The sequence below is a fragment of the Pipistrellus kuhlii genome, unplaced genomic scaffold (genome assembly GCF_014108245.1).
Source record: "Pipistrellus kuhlii isolate mPipKuh1 unplaced genomic scaffold, mPipKuh1.p scaffold_m20_p_18, whole genome shotgun sequence".
NCBI classification, from domain to species: domain Eukaryota; kingdom Metazoa; phylum Chordata; class Mammalia; order Chiroptera; family Vespertilionidae; genus Pipistrellus; species Pipistrellus kuhlii.
In genome coordinates, this window is record NW_023425493.1 from 23,933,816 (window position 1) to 23,939,428 (window position 5,613).

General features: G+C 52.1%; 1 long non-coding RNA gene across 1 annotated transcript; it reads left to right on the top strand.

Moving 5' to 3' along the window:
- The first annotated feature begins 766 nt into the window (after positions 1–766).
- Positions 767–4,172, top strand: LOC118721718. The gene is made up of 3 exons (XR_004988800.2): positions 767–1,958; positions 2,182–2,459; positions 2,517–4,172. It is a non-coding gene; the product is annotated as an uncharacterized LOC118721718 (long non-coding RNA).
- Positions 4,173–5,613: the final 1,441 nt, after the last annotated feature.

The window sequence follows — 5,613 nt, forward strand, 5'->3', positions numbered from 1 at the left end:
AAGAGGTAACACGCCTCTCTACCTAACCCCGTGTCATCGCCTCTGGCCTTCGTCATCAAGGCTGGCTCCAGTCCAAAGACTAGCCTAGGAGAAGACTTAGAGCCTTACAACCTTGGTGCTAGAGCTAAGGTCCAGCAAAGAACCTCTCACCTGGAGTCCTGCAGGGACCACACCAGGGAGGAGCAGGAAGAAGGGAGGAGAATGGAAAGACCATTCTCTCCAGGAGGCAGAGGTCGGCCTTGAAACCACCATACTGGCTCCCAGGGCAGGGCCCTTTGTTCCAATGTGTCATTAAGACTTTCTCTGGTCTACTAACCCCCCCCCCCAACCCACCCCCTCCATTCCTCAAAGAGTAACATAAATAGATGAGAAGGAGGGGAACCAGCCACAATGTGGTGTCTGGGGCTGTGTCTTCTTTGCATGACTTTGCCCTCTGGGTATTAGAACTTCACTGAAAGAAAAGGGGAAGGGAAACTGAGGAGTGTGGATTCAGGCTATCTGCGGAATGTCACAAGTAAAGAAAGTTAAGCGGAAACCAGACTGGCTCAGTAGATAGGGCGTCTGCCTTGGGACTGAAAGGTCCCAGGTTCAATTCCCGTCAAGGGCATGTACCTTGGTTGCAGGCACATCCCCAGTGGGGGGTATGCAAGAGGAAGCTAATCAATGATTCTCTCTCATCGATGTTTCTAACTCTCTATCCCTCTCTCTTCCTCTCTGCAAAAAATCAATAAAGTATATTTTAAAAAAACAACCTAAAAAAAGAAAGTTCATTTTCATGCTCCCACTCCTGGCCCAGCTGGAAAAAATCTTTATCTGCTTTTGTTAAAATGTTCTTCTGCTGAGCAACCCCTCCTACCCCTTATATTGAAAATAACAACGAACACTGGAACATTATGTTCCCTTCGTCTGAGTTAACTTATTTGATCCACAACATAGCCCTCTGCCTAATGTATCACTGTCATCCCCATTTCGCAGATGAAGAAAACAAAGGTCAATGAAGCTATAAGTGAACTGCCCTCAGTCAACAATAGCTAGTGAGTAACTGATCAGGCTCACCCAGAGTTTCCGACTCCAAAGTCCGTGTTTTTTTCTCAAACACCTCCCTGCCTCTCAGAGGTGACACATAGAGGGCAGAAGGAAAGGGGCAGGGGATTGGGTTGCCTTAAAGAGGCGTCTGGTATCTCTAAGGGAAGTTGTGGAATCATTGCCGGTGTGAGCTCCTCTCTGGATGGGACGCCAGGCCAGAAAGGGAGAGGCACCTATGCAGATCTTCATTCATTCATTCATTTGTGAAACAAACCGGGCAGGCCATGTGCTGATAGACACAGCAGGTTCTGCTCTCTAGTGACTAACATTGTAGGCGGGGAAACAAGCCAACATAATGAACGGAGGTACAAGGTGGACTGTGGCAAAGTGGCAACAGTCATTCATTTATTCGACTAACATTTTCCGGGTGCCTACTGGGTGCCAGGCTCTGTCCTGGGCTGTCACAGCCAAATGAAGACACTCCCTACCTGCCAGGATCCTCCAGCCCAGCAGCCATGGAAGATGGCTCTGACTGAGGCTCCGGTGGTCTTCCCACAATGCCATGGCCTTTCTCTTCATCTCCCAGGGAGCTGTCACTTCCCTGGTTGCCAGAGAACCTTTAACACTGACTTGGGAAGGTAGGAACTCATGTTCCCACACACCGGGAATGTTCTCTGTTCTCACTCTCCCCCTCACCCCTTCTATTAAATAACCAAACCCCAAGACCCTCTTCTAGGCAGACCCAGGTGGCCTACCAGCCTCCACTACTGTCAGCACCCACTGGGTCCCCTTTGGAACGGCAGGGTCCTCCTCCAGCTCCTTGCCCCAGAGTCCAGCTCAGCCTGCAACCTAATATCTAAGGAGTGTGGGAAGACTTGGTCCCTGAAAACCTAGCTCTTGTCCTTAGCAGGTGACTATCAGATAGGGCAGTGGTCGGCAAACTTACTGGTCAGCAGAGCCAAGTATCAACAGTACAATGGTGGAAATTTCTTTTTAAGAGCCAAATTTTTTAAACTTCAACTTCTTCTAATGCCACTTCTTCAAAATAGACTCGCCCAGGCTGTGGTATTTTGTAGAAGAGCCACATTCAAGGGGCCAAAGAGCCTCATGAGGCTCGCGAGCTGCAGTTTGCCGACCATGGAAATAGGGGGATAGGTGGAACCACCTCCCCACACCTGTTCCCAGGACACAGATGTGGGCAGCTGGTTACCCAGCTGGCTTGGGCTGTGGACCCCAATGAGTGAGAAGGGGGGCAGGAATGGAAGGAGATGGAGAAAGATGTGGAGGCATCGACCTAGAGGGCTGCTGAGAGAAGGGGATCAGTTTGGGAAGGGAGAAGCTGAAGAGGAAGTCTTGGGCAGCCTTGGGGGGAACAGAGTTCAAGGCTGGATGGAAGGCAACCTAGAGTGAATTCCTGGACGTGGGAGTGGGGGGTTGGGGGGTGGGGAAGGTGGGGGGGTGGGAAAGGGACTAAAGTGGGGGAAGGGGAGGTTTCAGGAGGAGGAGTCCAGAGATCAGGACTGAGAGCATGTAGCACCTCTCAGCCTTAGCAGGAGCCCAGGGTATTGATTTGTTAGATTACTCAATTTCACCCATATTGATCAGGTAATTGTTTTATCTCAGGTCTCATTTGAGCTCTGCATTCTCCTGGCCCCTTCCCTCTCCCTCTTATTCCTTCCTATCAGCCTGACCCAGGGCTCCTTGATACTGAATATAGACACAAAAGTTTGGTTGGCCTGCCCCAAGTTCATGTGTGTGTGTGTGTGGGGGGGGGTATCAGGGTTAGATGCGGGGAGGGAGACCAGCATCCCCCTGGAGTCCCCGAGTTCTCTTCTGCAAGAAATCCTTCCTGGCTCCAGACGGTAGACATGTCTGCCCATCTCGTGTCCTCAAAGGTCCCGAAAAGAGCTGGGGACGTAGAATTAGTGGGCAACAGCTGCCATCTGCCTTTTCCCACTGTGACCCCCCCCCCTCGACTCCCACTGCCCACCCCACTCCGAAGCCAGGCTTTTGGATGTCTCTTCATAAGGCTGCACAGCCTTGCCTGCACCCTCTTGCTACGTGTAATGCCAGTTTCTCCCTGCCCTCTCTGCGGCCGTGTGTGTGTGTGTGTGTGTGTGTGTGTGTGTGTCCTTGCTGCCTGTGTGTTCTTCATACTGTCACCCACTTCCTTGCTATCTTCAGGGAGCCTTGGCCAAATCTCCTCCGTGCTCACCCCTGACACCCCCACCTCCCCGCCCCAGGGCTTGGACAGAGGAAGAGGAACTAGGAAAGGAGACTCAGCCCCTCTTAGGGCGTCTACAGACTAAGGAAGGAGGGATTCCCACGCTGACCCCTAGTCTGCAACCAGGTAATCCCTAGTCTGATGGAGAAGATACGGTTTCCTCTGGGAGCCAACAGCTCCTGGCTTCCCAAAGCCCCCGGTCTGAGGGAAGAGACAGAACCCGTCTGAGAAACAGACAAGAAGAGCCCCACAGAGGTAAACAGACTGGGCCCAGAGGAGAGTGAACACAGCAGGATCCTGGGCAAGATCCAGTTCTCCCACTGCCTTCCAGAGCTCAGCCCAGGGCCCAGCTCAGAGGCCAGCGAGGCAGGGACTCAACAAACACTGCAACTGCAATTTGCAAGCAGGACGGCCCCCAGCCCAGGTGTGGAGTTTGTGGGGTCAAGAGGACATGTCCACCTTCGGCCATGCCCCTTCTTCTGGCCCAGGGTCTGGGTTCAGGGAATCAGCCTCCCTGAGGAGCGCCCAGGGGTGCGCAGTCTCTGCCCTGGGCCCACTCTCCTGACTCTTCCTCACAGACGCACCTGCGGGTGTCAGGAGTGGCCCAGGGCGCAACGATTGTTAGCATTAAAGCTCTGTTTTCGAAACTTCTACGGAGAACTCGGTTGATAGAACTGATACAAGCCCGTGTGACCCCCAATAAGGCAGTTTCATCCTCATGGTTATTGGTGTAACCCCCTCAAACACCTTGAAGTGCCAGAGAGCCAATGTCAGGGCAATCCGAAAAGCACTACGTTGCCCGAGCCGGTTTGGCTCAGTGAGTGAAGCACTGGCCTGCAGACTGAAGGGTCCTGGCTTCGACTCGGTCAAGGGCACATGCCTTGGGTTCAGGCTTGATCCCCAGGAGGGGGCATACAGGAGGCAGCCGATCAATGACTGATCTCTCATCATTGATGTTTCTGTCTCTCCCTCTTCTTTCCTCTCTGAAATTAATAAAAAATAAATTTCAAAAAAAAAGAAAAGAAAGAAAAGCCCTAACCGGTTTGGCTTAGTGGATAGAGCGTCGGCCTTCAGACTGAAGGGTCCCAAGTTCGATTCTGGTCAAGGGCATGTACCTTGGTTGCGGGCACATCCCCAGGTAGGGGGTGTGCAAGAGGCGGCTGAATGATGTTTCTCTCCCATCAGTGCTTCTGACTCTCTGTTCCTCTCCCTTCCTCTCTGTAAAAAATCAATGAAATATATTTCAAAATAAATAAATAAATAAATAAATAAATAAATAAATAAGAAAGAAAGAAAAGCACTGCGTTGAGACCAAACTAAAGGGGACAACTATCAGCAGAGCCTGGAGGCCCCTTGCAGGAGCCCCGTGTGCCTGACCTTCACGGACTCTGCAGGAATGTGATTTGCTGGGCAGGCTCACCTGTGAGGCCCCATGCAGGAGCAGGCAGGAGTGAGGAGAGGCAGGATGGGGCTGAGAGAGGAACAGCCAGAGACAGCTAACACACTCAGGAGCAGGGACAAAGCTATGAATTTCATCAAAAAAGTTCCCTGAGAGCCCAGCTGGGCATGACTCAGTGGTTGAACGTTGACCTTTGAACAGGAGATCACGGTTTGATTCTCAGTCAGGGCACATACCTGGGTTGCATGCAGGAGGCAGCCAGTCAATGATTCTCTCTCATCATTGCTGTTTCTATGTCTCTCTTCCCTTCTCCCTTCCTCCCTGAAATCAATAAAAATATAAAATAAAAAAATAAAAAAGAAGGTTTCCTGAGAGCCTGAGGTAGGGACTGCAGATTCCATGGTGGACACAATGGACGAGGCTCCAATCTTCCCGTGGAGTTTTAAAGACTCTAGGACATTATGAACCAGCTGTCCCTCCCACAGCCTCCTGGCCCTCTACCTGCTCAATGCCCACCACCCAAGGCCACCCAGGTCCCCATCCCTGTTCTCTTTGAGGAGGGGAGCCCACCAGGCAGAGAGAGGGAAGGATTCAAAGCAGGACATCCCACACGCTGTACTATGGGGCAGAGAGGACAGTGAGGAGTGCAGGGGGGGAGGAGCCCCCACAGAGGGGCTACTTGCTGGCCAGCAACATCACTCTGCCAGTGCCCCCGTCCCCTCTCTTCCCGCCCCGCCCCCCCCACAGAGCCCCACATGTCTCTTCATTGGAGTTTATCCCAGCAGAGAACAAGCCATCCTCCTTGCCTCCTGCCTTAGTTTCTGGAGTACCACCTCTGTACCCTGAGGAAGTTCTTCCTTTGGTCTAACCAGCGTTCCTCCTACTGCTCCCACAGCCTTTTATTTCTTTTTTTCTAGTTCCTCTCCCATTCAAACGCCTCAGTCTTCCTAGCTTCTCCTCTAAC